Source organism: Caloenas nicobarica, chromosome 1 (genome assembly GCF_036013445.1).
Source record: "Caloenas nicobarica isolate bCalNic1 chromosome 1, bCalNic1.hap1, whole genome shotgun sequence".
Classification (NCBI taxonomy): Eukaryota; Metazoa; Chordata; class Aves; order Columbiformes; family Columbidae; genus Caloenas; species Caloenas nicobarica.
This window is the reverse complement of record NC_088245.1, coordinates 193792951-193809324: the sequence shown is the minus strand read 5'-3', so window position 1 is coordinate 193809324 and position 16374 is coordinate 193792951. Positions and strand designations below refer to the sequence as shown.

General features: G+C 40.3%; 1 protein-coding gene across 3 annotated transcripts in view; it reads left to right on the top strand.

Annotated features, from left to right (window-relative positions):
- Positions 1–16374, top strand: part of WASF3 (WASP family member 3) — a 67016-nt gene that overhangs the window by 4585 nt on the left and 46057 nt on the right. The gene's annotated exons all lie outside the window — the stretch shown is intronic.

The following is a 16374-nucleotide window of genomic DNA, read 5'->3' as shown; positions in this document are numbered from 1 at the left end:
TATTTAATATTATATATTTAATACTCATTATACTCATGCCACTTGAGAAGTCATGCTTGAACTCAGTTAATCACATTTTGTATTTTAAAAATACATCTTGGAAGGAGAAAAATCGAGCATTATTCGGGTTGAACTTGATTGATGTTTGTGTGTTTTTTAAATCCAGTTGTCAGTCTAAACCAAAACCAATACAGCAAAATATTTCCCTGTTATTTGTATACTTTCAAAGGGATTATACCTAATGTGTAGGTTTTATTCTAAACATTAGTAACTGCAAACCTCCTTGCAAGAGTGTTTTGGTAAGAAGGACTGGAAAGAGCTGACACAGACTATTGAGTGCTGAGTTTGGGAATTGGTTAAGCATTAGTGAACATAATAGCATAACTAAAATACGTGGCTTGGACATGGCTGGCATGCAGATATTTTTGCTTTAGTTTTTGAATTAATCTTGCATTCTGTATATACTTAGGTTTTATAATAGTCTTCAGAATATAATGCAACTTTTAACCGCTGGTGACATAGATAAAGTATGTATAGATACCAGTGGTAATTTGAATCTGTTTCGAGTTAATATTTTACAGTCATCATAATTGATATAAATAGAAGTAGCCTATGCTGAGACAGTTGTAACTTCCATTAATCTGTCAAAACCAGAATTTTAGGTTGACTTAAATGTATTTTTCTTCAGGACAAGAAAAAAATGGGACTTTGAAATGTTGTGCATGGAGTTACAGCCTGGCTTGTTTTCTCTCTAGTTCCATAAATCAAAACTCTATTTCACTGTTTCTTTGGCATGAGCTTTTATTGTGCATCCCTGTTGTGGAAATCTGCCCAATACAGAAACTATAGAATAGTTTATTGTGGTAAAACACTATCAAGCATTGTTTGCTTACACAGCAGTAAGCACAGATAAGTTTACACTGATGAAAAATACACATCACCATTAAGTTTAAATGAAACCAACTTTCTGGAGGCTTATGCAGAGGTTATATTTCCTCCCGTGCTGGTCTAAAAGCATAGTTAAGGTTTGTTTGGCTGTTCCAACTACGCATTAACGTGTTTCGGGGCAGGTTTTTGGTATCTGAACATGCACTTGCACTAGCATCTATACATGTGGTGATTCTCAAGTCCTCTGTCAGCCTTCTGTTTGCTGGTAGATTATGAAGGCAGAGGTCATTGGAATAAAATATACCAACAGTTTTGGGCTCCACAGTATAAGAAGGATACCAGAATATTAGAGTGTGTCCAAAGGAAGGCAACAAAGATAGTGAAGGGAGCAGAGAGCATGACTTAGGAGGAGCAGCTGAAGGTACTGGGGTTGTTCAGCTTGGAGGAGACCGAGGGTGACCTCGTCGCTGTCTGCAGCTCTCATGAGAGTGAAACGGAGGTGCTGGTCTTGCCTCCCTGGTGTCTGTTGATGTGGCATGAGGGAACAACTTAAAGCTGCATTGGGGTAGTTCAGATTGGGTACGAGAAAAAAGCTCCTCACTGAGAGGGTGGTCAAGCCCTGCAACAAGCTTCCCAGGGGAGTGGTTGTGGCCCCAAGCCAGTCGAAGTTCAAGAAGTGTTTAGACAATGCTCTTGCGTATCGGATTTAACTTTTAGATTGCCCTGTGTGGAGTCAGGAGTTGGACTGCATGATCCTCAGGGGTATAATTTAGTAGTATTTTAGTCCTTAGAGGACCTGAGTTTTACCGGCTGTTGAGAAGATAGCGCGTGCAAAAATATTTCCTTTTATTGTCGATATATTCATAGAAACTAAAAGTGAACAAAGCACCTCATCAGTGAGGGCTGAGGAGCATGAATAATCACATAAAAGTGCTTAATTCAAGTCTAGCCGCTGGCATGAAGAGAACATAATGTTAAAGCTGTATACAAAGGACAATAAGTTGGGAGTTACTGGAGATCTGCTGTATTTATAGGTGGAGAACATTATATAAAGTGTATATAAAAAGACTTCCCTGGACTTTTAAACCAGTTATCTGCTTATCACTTGCTGCAGAGCGTGGTACCCATTGACAGGGCTGTTAGTAGGGCCTGGGGTTCAGATTGAATTTGAGGGTGAATTTATTCCAGTGCTGATGACTGTAATGGCCACCTGAGTGTGAGCATTCCCTTATTCGAGGGTTTACAGTGAATGTATGCAGTGATAGCTGATATACGCAGCTGTTGCCCACTCCTCCCTCTCCAGTGGCTTGTTCTTGCAGCCCACCACTGCTGTTCTTGTAGCAATGCCTTCCTTTGAAGGTTGGAAAGGGCTAACCTGTCTCTTCTGGTTTTTTACTTCTGTAAGGTAAAGACAGTGAGGTTTGGGTTGATGTTGTGTATGTGAGTGGAGAGGCCTGTTAGAGCAAGTCAGCAGCTTATAACCCTTGGATTCATAACTGACTTAATAAAATAAGGTTGGTAAAGGTGTGAAGTTTCTCTTCTGTGTTCCTGTGACTTGGAAGATTAAATGGCGTTAAGGCACGTACTTGCCTCATAGCTGGAGACTTTAATTCTTCAGCTGATGGATCCCAGGTTTCTTGTGCATCTTCGTAGTAGCAACTGTTTTGCTTGTAATGAGTAATACTTGGACAGCTCGTGTATGTAATGGGTGACAGGCATAATATATCAAAACATGTTAACAGTATTCCAGCAAATGTTGGAATTGATTTATTGAAGTTTGTTTTGAAATCCTGTAGTAGAAAAGGTCAGTATTCCATGATGCTGAGGAAAACCATTCATGTGCTGTGGGCTTGGTTTTGTGCTAACAGAGCAACGGGGAGCTGTGAGGAGCAGTGTGCTACAAGAGAAGGCCTGGGAAGCTTTTTGAAACTTCAAACAGCCTTTTGAAACACTTCTTTGAGAAGTTCTTCTGCCTCATTACATGTGATTGAAGAAATGAAGAGTTTGAACTCCTGAATTAGAATGGAGACTTTAGTGAAAATGTGGCTTTTTAGTTCTTTCTTCTACAGCAGTTAGAGTTTGCTGCTGAGTTTTATATGGAACGTTGAAATTCTCTGGAACTTGTATCAGCATGGGTTTATTGTAGAGTTATTTCCTGGGAAAGTACTGTTTTTAAAGCTTGGCTGCTGCTGCTTTGAGTGCTTAAACAGCTGCAAACATGGAGGAGATAACACATTGCTTCAGATGAAGCCTATGCTTGATTTTTATGCTGAATTTGAAGACTTATACGTGTCTTGCTGCAGTTTGGTGGTGTGTTTGGTGTGTGGTGTTTCTTTTTGTTTGGTTTTTTTTGCACATGGCTGAATGTTGAAGTTCCTTCTAACCTCTGCATGCCAACTCAGGAGCTGGAGTGGGGCTGGAGTGGGGCTGCAGTTAACTCTAAGTGGTATTTAAATATGATGTCTTGGTACAGTTGTACAAGTAGTTTAGTTACAGTTTTAGGTTCTCTAACTGTGTAGTAGGAGAAGGGTATTTACCAGCCTACACTAGATAAGCAGATGTGTAAGCCAAGTGCTTTCTATCCACCCTTTTTTTTGCAGAAAGAACCAGGAACTATCATTTCAGCAGCTTCATTTTTTTTTTTCTACGTGGAGGGGATCCTGTCTTATTCAGCTCAGTCAGCTTGTTTCTCTTGAAGCTCTCCATTCTTCAAATCTTACAGGTCTTGTACGTCTTTGCTGTAGCAATCACTTCATTTACAGCTAGTAAAGAGTTCTAGAGCTTATGCATGGCAAGCATGGAATACCTGAAAGTTGGAGTGGTGAGGTACAAATGCCTTCAAGAGGAGTGTTGGAAAATGCACTGAGGTGTATAGTCTTTCAGCTGTCAAATGAAATGTAGCTATTATAACATTTGCTTCTGTCATCAAACACTGCTCATACTCTTGTAGACTATCTTGAAATTTCAAGCATCCTTTGATTCAGGGTGGGTAATTCTACACAAGCGCATAGATAAGATTAGGAGCAACACTTAGTTATACCTCAGGCTAATAATGCTGCAAAGACTTAATGTCTAGTTGCTGCATTTCTTTGCTGGATTTGCACTGCTAATGTCAGGAAAAGCGTCCATGTTGATGGACTAATGAGCGATTGGGTTTTTAACCATAAGGCTGTTTATTAGCCTGAAACAGCTGCATCTGAAATAATCTAAGATCATTTGGTTTCTGACCTTATTTTTCTAAAATATTTGTTATTCTACTGGAGAAGGTACATGCTTTGCAATAATGTTATTCTGGTTGCCATACTAACAATTCTGAGGGCCTCCAAGCTTGCATGGAGCTGCAGCTTGATGTCGTGTGGGAGATTATATTCTTGGTCACTCAACTGGCTGAAGTGGTGTCTGACTAGTTGGCTTGATGTTGGAGTAGGTTTAGCAGCCATCAGGAATTTCTGTATCTTGGAGAGTGATGACAAGGTTCTGTTCAATGGGATTTATAACTCTGTTTGTGAAAACTGCTGGGAAGCAGTAAGTACAATTCCACGATTGGGGGAAATTCCAGAACTTCTGTTGTTTCAGTTGCTTCAAGTTGACTGAATATTTTACATCACTTAGTAAATTGGTCCAGTTACTAATTCTGTGCATTATTAATTGATGTCTAGTAAAATGAAGAATGAAGTCAAATATTGTAACAGATTGAACCCTTGTCTTAAAATTGTGACTTTTTGACATGCACAGAAATAGTAAGTAGTCTTATGCAGTATGTAGTCCAGTTTGCATGTTTCTGTTGCTATCTCTTAACCTGATACTATTGAGAAAGCAGTGGAATAACCACTTTACTGGGCACGTTCTATTTTTTGCCTGTGACAACAGCAGCTGAAACCCCAAGTCCATCTCCTCCTCTCCCTGTCCTGTGTTTTAAGATGAAGCTGTTGATGTTCTTTGTTCTGTGCTACTTCCTCATTTGGATTTTCTGTTCCACTTCCTCCTGCTACAAACTCCCTCCTGTGCATTTCTTCTGAAGTCTTCTACTTCCCTTTCAAACTATCTTTTATATCCTAGTATTCCCCGTAAGAAAGAAATGCATAGTGATGAAATTCTTCTTTGTCATTTCTGGTAAAAACCACAGTGTTGTTTTTTTTTTTTTTTAAAAAAAAAGTGAACTGCTTGGAGATGTGGAAAAAAAAACCAACCTCAAACAAACACCCACCCCAAACTCCAGCAAACCACAACAAGAACCCTCCCCACTGCCACATTCATCTCCGAAGAAACTTCAGATGGAAGGAAGTAGATGCAAGACATTAAATGTAAACCCTTGCCAAATGTAAATCCTTCTTCCCTCAACCAAGTGAACTGCCTGCTATCAGATTTCTTTAAACCACAGAATGTTATTTTTGGCAGGAACATCAGAAGGAGTATTCTTTCTTTTAAACAGTTGTTGTTTGGAAAACAAGCATATGTCTGGCATCATCATAGATTTCTAAAAGAGGAAAAAGTGATTTTATTTTCAAAACATTTAGTAAAACTGTATTTTCAGCAGAATCAAATGTCAAATGGTTTTGGAAGCTTAATGGTGTGTCCTTACAGTTGGTTGTCGAGGTTGAAACAACAAGCACAGTTAGCCCTTAAGCTGCTAAATGCTAATCATAGCTTGGCAAGAGTTTTCCTCAGCCAACTTGCTGGGCTCCAGAGAAGCACAGACAACCTGTAATATTTTTTTTTTTAAGTTTTTCAAAGCTAAACTTAGATGTTGATGTTCAGATATAAATAAATAAGGCTTCATTTTATGCTTATGGTAACTGTGATGTTAACTGTAAGACCCGTGGCTGTAAATCCGTAATTTGAGTATTCCCACTCTTCTTCATGTTGGTAGAATTATGATTGTTAGTGCCTTTGAATATGAAGCATTAGAAAATATACTGAAGTAAGTTTTGTGAACCTAACGGATGACAGTCTAAACAGTGAACAGCTTTGATTTGTTCGTCAAAGATAACTAACTTTCTGCCTCATTACAGAACAATAAATACAGCATAGAACAGTCCCAGATACCCAAAGAAGTTTGTCCAGGTTCATTCAGCTACAGGGATAGCATAAGAATGGAGAAAAATCACGTGCTTTAGCACTGACTGGGAAACATTAGGGAGATTTAACTGTGAGGGTAGGAAGTGTGTGGGTTGAATCTAGACAAATAAAACCAGTGAATCTGATTGAGGGTTATTGAAAGTTGTTATATTCTCTTCAAGATGATCAACATGATATTTTAGAACTAAAATATATGGAGGAAACTCTGAAACAAAAGCTTCTCTGAAATACAAAGCTTGAAGGACAAGTGTTCTTTTGTCAGAAGTGTATTTTTGATTATTTTCAATACACTTTGAACAAAATACTGAAATAAAGTAACTGTAGGAAAGATAAGACTGTAGAAATAATTTCACTGTGGACTAGTTAATTTGCATGATATTGCCAGTGTTCTATAAAATATGCCTTTTGTGCTTTTTTTTCCCCCACTCATTTTCTGCAAGTGTATAATGAAGTGTTGATCCTCTTTGCTGGTTCAGAGCATGCAGGACTTGCTGATTTAAATAAGATTCTGATTGGGTGTTAAAAGAATAAACTGGACCAAAGTGGGAAGCTTGAGTAACTTTTTTTTTTTTCTGTAGGCTTGAAACAACTTTTGGTTATTCTGAATAGAAAAGAACGTGATCTATGGAACAGCTGGCCTTTTAATATGTAATACTCGCAGGTACCCTGTCCTCCCCTTCCCACTCAAACAAAGAATGTTAGTTAACTATTTTGTGTAAGACTGGGATTTACAGCAGTTTTATCCAGGAACAGATACTGCTATTCTAATGGCTTTGGAGAAAGCAAAGTTCTCTTCCTCATTAACGAGTAGTCTATGCCAGATAGCTTCTTGATAGTCGAGAGGAGGCTTTATAAATCACTCAACGAATCTAGTAATGGTTTTCACCTACTCTTTATTTTTAATACCTTTTGTTCCTAATGCACAGATAAATTGCTTTAGAGTTGCTTGTGCTTTGGGATGAAAATTATTTACTGTTGATAGCATAATATCACTTCCAGCCATTAAATCAGTGTTGCCCTGTTCTGCAGAAAGCGATGTCAAAGAATGTTAAGTTGCAAAGGGGCTTGAAATCTGAAAACATGCCTCTCGTGTGTTCTCATCTACTTTTGTGTGAATTCTGGATAATCCCTTTTATTTTGCTTCTCCTTTCTTCAGAACTGCGTCTGGTACCAGATTTAATGTTAAACTTTTTTCTCATAAGTCTGTTTACTATTTAATAAAAAGGTAGAATGTAGTAGAGAAATATTTATCAGCTGGATTGTAACTGTACAAGAACTTGGAAAGTTTAGTCATACTTAAGGCCTAGTTAGCTCTATCTTAGTTTACTGGGCTTGGTTAAAGAAAAAAAAAATAAAAGTGCCATAATCCCTCTAGAGGGAATGGAGCATTGCGCTGAGGAGGAGAGATCTTGTATTTGTGGGAATAGGGGTTTTGTGCCATTGCCATTGCAGTGTCACTCCGTGTAATGGTCTGATTTGGGTTCCAGTTTCCCAAGAATAAGTCCTAACTCTCCTTTGGGCAAGTTTATCTTTCAAAGAGCAAGAAGTGGGTAGGGGAAAAGAGAGTTCTGCTGATACCCAAAAATCCCATTGACCTGTTGTCCAAAATTTTATGTGATATTGTACTTTTTTTTAAATTAAAAGCAGAAAAAGAGAGATGACCTGAAGTGATCAGATACAGGGAGTCTGATGGGGAAGAAGGTGTTTTGAGATTTATTCCACGTAACTGTACAATCCCAGCTATATGTTTTTGCATCTGACATGATGTAAAGCTCTGTTTAATTCTTGAAAATAATCTACATTATTTGTAGTTTTTAAAATGTTCAATAGAGAAAGGCAAAAGGAGCAGGACTTGCAAATGTAGTTGAAATTGATGTTTTTCAAAATCTCTTCATGGTAAGATACGGCATTTGTGGCAGCTGACTGCTTTCCACCTCCTCCCCATTGGAAAAGAAGAAACATGGCTGTGAAAATGATATTGAAGTCATCTGAAGAATAGAATTTACGAAAATATTTAGTGTGAACAGGTGAATCTGGTAACAGCAGGCATGATGGCTTTAAGCCACTGCAGCTTTCTTTTTGAAAGAAAAAGTGGACTTTATTTCAAATACTTCTGGATTTCTGTGATTTGTTTCATCTTCCTAAACTGCTAAGCTGCTCTGCATTGAACAAGATTTGAGGTCACAGATCCGTGCAAAACTGTTTAACTGGCTTATAAGTAAAAATGTTAATAACAAAAAAGACCCAAAAGAAATAAGCAAAACTGCCGGTCTCGTCTGACCCTTTAAAAATGGGATGGGGGGGGGAACCCCTTGAGAAATCAGGATAAACTTGAACCATGTAGTTAATACAACAGTATGCTAATCTCTCTCAAGAATAGCTCTTGAGCTAGGGTGTAAAATGGAATAATTAAATACATAAGTTTCACCTGTTAAAAATGCTTTAATTTCTCTCCATCGCTTCTCACGCTGCTTATTTCTTTACATAGTAATGTCCTTAACTGAACCCCATAGATGAACTGTAAGGAATCACTAACTGTTTAATTCCATCGAGTTCTAATTTTATAAATGATAGCTCTTTAATGATTAGTCTGTGTGATACCTATGTCTGTCTACAAGCAATTTAAATGCTTTTTGAGACTTTCAAGTTGGGGAAAAAACCCCACACTTTTCACAAATATCTTCCAGTCTGTGTCCTACTGAACCTTTGTAAAGGTTTTGATATATGGAGACATATGCATCTATAGCTATATCTAGAGATAGATTTATAGATATGAAAGGCTTTATAAATAATGAAAACTAAACAGCAATACGTGTATACCTAAGCATGTACATGTGAGAAAGAACTGTTTATAAGACAAAAATATTTCAGCTGGAAGGGACCTGTAATGATCATCTAATCCAACTGCCTCACCGCTTCAGGGCTGACCAAAATTTAAAGCATATTATTAAGGTCATTGTCCAAATGCCTCTTAAACAGTGACAAGCTTTGGGGATTGACCACCTCTCTAGGAAGCCTCTTGCAGTGTTTGACCACCCTCTTGGTTAATAAATGCTTCCTAATGTCCCGTCTAAACCTCCCCTGGTGCAGCTTTGAACCATTCCCATGTGTCCTGTCACTGGGTACTAGGGAGAAGAGCTCAGCACCTCCCTCTCCCCCTCCTCTCAGGACACTGCAGAGAGCAATGAGGTGGCCCCTCAGCCTCCTGTTCTCCAGACTAGACAAGCCCAAAGTCCTCAGCTGCTCCTCACAGGACTTTCCTTCCAGCCCTGTCACCAGCTTTGTTACCTTCCTCTGGATGCATTCAAGGACCTTCACATCCTTCTTGAATTGTGGGGCCCAGAACTGCACCCAGTGCTCAAGGTGAGGCTGCACCAACACTGAATACAGTGGGACAATCGCCTCTTTTGATGGCTGCTCATGCTGGGTTTGATGCGCCCCAGGATGGGGTTTGCCCTTTTGGCTGCCAGGGCACACACTGCTGACTCCTATTGACCAGCACCCCAGGTCTCTTCCTGCAGGGCTGCTCTCCAGCCACTCCTCTCCCAGTTTATACCTCTGCCTGGTGTTACTCTGTCCTAGGTACAGAATCTAGCATTTTGACTTGTTAAATTTCATCCCATTAATCATAGCCCAATGCTCCAATCTGTCTAGATCCTGCTGCAAGGCCTCCTGTCCCTCAAAAAAGTCAACAGCACCTCCCACTTCGGTATCATTAGCAAACTTACTAATGGTGCATTCAACTCCTGCATCCAGATCCTTGATAAATATATTGAGCAGAACTGGCTCTAAAATTGAACCCTGAGGAACACCCAGATGTAGATCCATTCACTGCAGACCTTTGAGCTGTGCCCTTCAGCCAGTTCTTCACCCATCACACTGTGAACCTGCTCATCCCACAGCTGGACAACTTGTCCAGGAGGATGCTGTGAGGGACAGTACCAAAAGCTTTAATGAAATCCAGAGAAATGACATCGACCACCATCGCCTTGTCCACTGAGCAGGTGACCTTATCATAGAAGGATATCAAGTTAGTTAAACAGGACTTTCCCTTTGTGAACCCATGTTGACTGTGCCTGATGATGGCATTATTCTCTGAGTCCCTTTCAGTAGTACCCAGTATAATCTTCTCCGTATTTTTTAGGAATTGAGGTTAGACTAACAGGTATTTAGTTCTCTGGGTCTTCTCTCTCACCTTTTTTGTAGATTGGAATAAGCCTGCCCAGCTTCCAGTCAGCAGGGACCTCCCAGACTCCCAAGACCTTTGGTAGATAGCAGAGAGGGGTCTCGCCGTAACATCCACTAGCTCCTTCAGAACTCTCGGGTGAATCCTATCAGGCCCCATGGACTTTTGAACATTCAGCTGATACAGCTGGTCCCCTACAATTTCAGTGTCCACAAATGGAAAGTCACCATTTGCATACTTGTGGTCCTCTGACTTGAGGGACTGAGCAGCCCAAGGTATATCAGTATTACTAAAGACCGAAGGGGAAAAAAAAAAAGGCACTGAAGCATTGAATGCCTCAGCTTTTTCTTTATCCATATTGGTCAGGTGGCCATCTTCAACAAATATTGGTCCAATGTTTTCTTCATTGCTATTATTGTACTTTAAAAAGGCTGTTAAGGAATCACAGCAGTTTACAAAGGAAGCAAGCTTCATATCTGTGATGGGTTTTCAAATAAAGGATCTGGCCTCTGAGGAGAACATAATTACAGGGAAGGTGAGATTTCCATGAGCCCAGGTCTATACCACAAAGCATCCTTCTGTCTGCTGGGGTGAAGGATGTGCCTTCTGGTCTCCAAGTGTTGAATCTGAGTGCTCTTCTGTTTTTCCATTTCGCTCTCACATACATTATATATGGGAATTAGCCATGGAGTGATGCAAGTGGTTACTTTCAGCTAGATCCAGATGAAAAAATGTCTTGCCCTGGGATGGGGTGTGGTAGGGAGAGCAGCTGCTTTCCTGATCCAGCCCATGACCATCTGCATAATTCTGATTCCATGGGGTTGAAGCTGGCTGTCAGCTATGGCAGTGCTGGGAAAGAGACCATTAAGTATGACCTTGTTGCCTCCTTCCCTGTTGCACTTCTTTATAGATTTGGTATTTTTCCCTTTTAAAAAATAGCATCAGTTCTTTCTTTTTTTTTTTTTTGGCATTCTGAAGTCTGCTAAATTTCATTTATCAATCTTAGTAATTAGGTTTTCATTTTGGTGGTATTAGGTGTACATGTGATATTTCTAACAGTTTTTCAGTGGGCTTTTGTCTTGTGCTGGTTCATGTTTCCTTTATGCATTTCTCTCCAATGTTATGAAACAGTAGGATACAAACTGCATGACCCTCTGCTACTTATGGAGAAGTTTGAGTGAAATAAAATCTTAGATTTTGTTCAGGCCAGGGTGAAGTCCACTATTTGCTTTGGATGTTGACTTTTAGCTGTCTGGCAATGTTTTTGTGTTGCTTGTGTCACCATATCCACATTTTTTAGTGAAGCGTTTAACTTGAAAGCCTGTACCTCTTGTCTTTTCCATCTAGCCTTAGACTAATCCCTTTAACAAGCCCACAGGCTTGCTTTCTGTCTGGGGTACTTATTTATACAAAGCATCTGTCTAGATGTTTGTGCTTTGTAGCACTAACTACAAGAAATGAGGTTGAATGCTCCAGAAAGTAGAATTTAAGATACCTCTTTATTTCAAGAAGCATGTTCTGAAATCTTATCAACTGTCAAACTATGCTATATAATGTTCCCACTGTCCGGGTGAGCAACAACTGAAATTGCAGCGGCTGCAGTCTGCTCAGGAAGGTACATTTTAAGTGTTGTTGCTCAAGTGGGTCTCCACTTTGATGCAAAGCTAGCAGCATTCATTTAAGCAAAGCACTTAGGAGACATCTCAGGGCACTGGGAGTGGAGCAGGGAGGAAGCTCTTTGCCTTCCTGTAAAGATGCATTCACCCAACTTCTGGAGAAGAGTGCTGGGCTATATTGAGAGGAGTAGACTGATAGTACCCAAGACTTGTACTGTGAGATTAGGATTGTTATCTGTGAAGATTTGGGGATGGTAAATGCTGCCAGCAAACATTTTCAGGTGTTTGAAAACACTTCAATATTGACATCCCATTGAAATTTGTTCCTTCTCAGACATATTAGATTTTTTTGTCAGTGGTTAGAGAATCTTTCCTCTTTAGATCAAAGATGAGAAAGTGAAAGAGCTAATTTCCTGTCTGTTGTGGTTGGTACAAGCCATTTGTGGTATAGCCTTATCTTTACACTGGGCTTCATTTGCAGTAAAGAAGTAGTGCTGACCATTAAGAAAGAAAATGTTGTCCTGGGCAAGCCTCTTACTGTTGATGTACTGAAGAGGTGAGATATGTGGGCAGTGATCGATGCTAGCATGCTTCTTATCAGCCAGGAATGTCTGACAAACCAGCGCTGTTACTGGCTGGCTCACAGGCTTGACAGACTGTGTTTTGTAGATTGCAAAATCTCGGAAGATCAAGTGTTTAACTTCAGATAAATTCCACAAGATGTTTAGGATTTTGGCAGCCTCCAGTTTAGATAGATCTCTTCTGGCAAGGACTGCTACACTCAGTCATGCAGTGAATGTTTGTACCATAATCCGATGAGTGAAAGAGGGATAAGAGAGATATCAGGTACTCCACAACAGGTTGGATATTTTTACTTTATCTGCCTGGGCTTTAAAGAAAAACTGCAAGTGCTTGAACTTGTTTGGAAGGAATTGGTGGCAGAGGACACGCTGGGGGCTGTGACCAAGTCTGACCATCAAAGTGTTTTTTTGGAAAGATACAGAGTAGGAAACTGTCCTTTGAGGGCTTGGTGAAGGGCAGATTGCTCTCTACGCTCCAAGGACAGTGTGTGTCCTAACTAAGTCTGTGTTTCTGGATGTTTGTGGAGGCTCAGAGTTTGGGTTAGACAACAATTTAATCTTAAGTTAAAGACTACTTAGAAAACATGAGCTGCTGTGTTGTCCTTTTATGCTGCTCCTCTTATGTGCCCAAGTTGGTGGTTGGGATCTGGATCAAGCCTAGTTTAAAGATAAGAAACTTTCTGGTTGTCTTGATCAATCTCATGAAAGCTGCTTAGGATGGGCCACCCAGAGGCCCCTTGTCTCTGTGTAATTGATTGTGTGGCTCTTGCAGAAAAGCCACCCATCCTACTGTGGAAGTACTTGAGACCAAGTGGGACCTACCCACTAATTCATGTGTGGTTCTGCTCTTTGAAGGCTCCAGAAACTGTCTGGGTTTTCCAAATGTCTGCTGTAGCATTACAGTAGTTTCCAAGATCTTAGTTTCATGTTTTTGAGATGGAATACATGCAGGAAGTTAACAAGGCAAATCAGTATTGAAGATTTTGATCGGGTAGTGAGGTGGACTGCAAACTGGCTGAAGGAGAGAAGCCTGGGAGTCGTGGTCAATGGGGCGGAGTCTGGTTGGAGGCCTGTATCTAGTGGAGTGCCTCAAGGGTCAGTTCTGGGACCAATACTATTGAATATATTCATCAACGACTTGGATGAGGGAATTGAGTGCACTATCAGCAAGTTTGCTGATGACACCAAGCTGGGAGGAGTGGCTGACACGCCAGAGGGCTGTGCTGCCATCCAGCGAGATCTGGACAGGCTAGAGAGTTGGGCGGGGAAAAATTTAATGAAATGTAACAAGGGAAAATGTAGAGTCTTACATCTGGGCAGGAACAACCCCAGGTTCCAGTATAGGTTGGGGAATGACCTACTAGAGAGCAGTGTAGGGGAAAGGGACCTGGGGGTCCTGGTGGACAGCAGGATGACCATGAGCCAGCACTGTGCCCTTGTGGCCAAGAAGGCCAATGGCATCCTGGGGTGTTTTAGAAGGGGGGTGGTTAGTAGGTCAAGAGAGGTTCTCCTTCCCCTCTACTCTGCCCTGGTGAGACCTCATCTGGAATATTGTGTCCAGTTCTGGGCCCCTCAGTTCCAGAAGGACAGGGGACTGCTGGAGAGAGTCCAGCGCAGGGCCACAAAGATGATGAAGGGAGTGGAGCATCTCCCTTATGAGGAAAGGCTGAGGGAGCTGGGTCTCTTTAGCTTGGAGAAGAGGAGACTGAGGGGTGACCCCATCAATGTTTATAAATATATAAAGGGTGGGTGTCACGAGGATGGAGCCAGGCTCTTCTCGGTGACAACCAACAGTAAGACAAGGGGTAATGGGTTCAAGCTGGAACACAAGAGGTTCCACTTAAATTTGAGAAGAAACTTCTTCTCAGTGAGGGTGACGGAACACTGGAACAGGCTGCCCAGGGAGGTTGTGGATTCTCCTTCTCTGGAGACATTCAAAACCCGCCTGGACGCCTTCCTGTGTAACCTCACCTAGGTGTTCCTGCCCTGGCAGGGGGATTGGACTAGATCATCTTTCGAGGTCCCTTACAATCCCTAACATTCTGTGATTCTGTGATTTTAATCGCTTCCTTTTTTGTGTGTGCATGTTGATAAAACAATTACTTTGTAATTCAAACTACAGTAGTAAGCTTTGGATCTCCATATATGAAACCATGTTTTAAAATCCCTCCCTAGAAAGCAGACTTTAGAATAAAATCCTTTTTTCACCATTTTGATGATGACCTACCATTTGGATACTTTTAATCCTCAATCTGTATAAAAGTTATGTCTTGCATTAAATCCTTTATGGTGTGTGTTGTGGTTTGGTTTTTTTTTCCTGTGGATTTCTCAAGTAATCCTCTGTGTGCCATGTAGCTCGTTCTTCAAATTGCTTGTGTGCAATCTCCTCATTTCTAGGAGTCCCATTCAGAAAGTTATAAAGCATTGATTTTAAACAAAATTCAGCTGGAGATACACTTCTAACCAAAAGTCATCATTATACATTCTGTATCTCTAAAATCTTGTCCTTTTGAAACTGTTCATACTTTCTGTAATTTAGTCAGTGAACATGAGTCAAATGGGGCACTTGGTAGAGTCGTCAAGGATGCACTTGAAAATTAGTAAGAATTGGGATTTCTTTCCTCTTTCCCTCTCTTTCCCTAACATTCTGTGATTCTGTGATTCTGTGATTTTACGGGAAAGAATCCATTCAAAAGGGAGTGCGTATATTCAGTTATGCCAGTAGACAGATATTGCTGGATTGTTAATGGTGAACTGAAATATATTTTCCTTTCTGTATCTCATTTTGCATGCATCTGCAATTTTTTTTGGTCATAACTATGCATCTTAAATGTAGAACATGTAGTGTGAGTGTCCAGTGTTTATTCTCTGGTTTATCCTGGGTCTTCTAAAAGATATTTTACTTTTTAAAAAAATCAGAAAATGCCCATTTTAAAAAAACATAAAAAACCTGCTTGACATTGGCCATGTCTTGATGTCTTTATTTACCCATGTAAGGGTTTGTACTAACCCCTGGAATGTATGTCAGGATAGTTGATCTTATTGCACTGTGCAAACTGTGCAGGAGTCTCATCCTCACGGTTCACACGGTGATTCTCTGCTTGTTCAATGCCTGTACAGGCCACACACGTTGCTGACCTGAGTGGGGAGTTCTTCCGCCGCAGGATGGGACGCAGTGATCCTGTGTACGTAGTGCAGCACCATGAACACTGTGTTCATCACAGAATCACAGAATGGTTGGGGTTGGAAGGGACCTCTGGAGATCATCTAGTCCAACCCCTCTGCTAAAGCAGGTTCACCCAGAGCAGATCACACAGGAATGTGTCCAGGCGGGTTTTCAATGCCTCCAGAGAAGGAGACTCTGCCAACTCTCTGGGCAGCCTGTTCCAGTGCTCTGGCACCCTCAAAGTGAAGAAGTTTCTCATCATATGTAGACCGTAATATTATTCTTTTATGATCAAATGATCTAGTTTAGAGATCATCTTTGTACAGTTCTTGCAGAAAGGCCAGCTATGTCTTAACCACAAAAGATGTATTTTATAAAAATTTAGTGTATGGCTAAATGTTCATCTGTAAGTCAGAATATTCTCTTGATGCTAGGATCTGTAATATTTCCATGAAACATCTTGATACTTTTTTCAATAGATGTTCATTGCTATTTTAATGTATTCGTTTTGTTTTAGTGGGTTTGTGTTTAGTAATATTTAATTTACTGTGCAGTATCCCAGAAGGACTCAAACCTGGTGTTTTATTATGCTTTACTGTAGGCCATTATCTTAGATTTTTTTTCATCCCCACAGTTTTTATGTGGATAAGTGTTACCTTCTCTGCAGATATTTGCAGTTAAAAAGCTATTTTTTTACCTTGAAAAAAATATAAGCTGTAACATGAAATAATGTTTAGCTCAAAACAGTTGAAAGTATGTCTAGATTCTGCTTATGCATGTTTTAGTAAGCTTTTTTAACTGATCACTGAACCTGATTTTTTTAAATGCATATCTTTAATTATTGTGTTACTGAAAAGC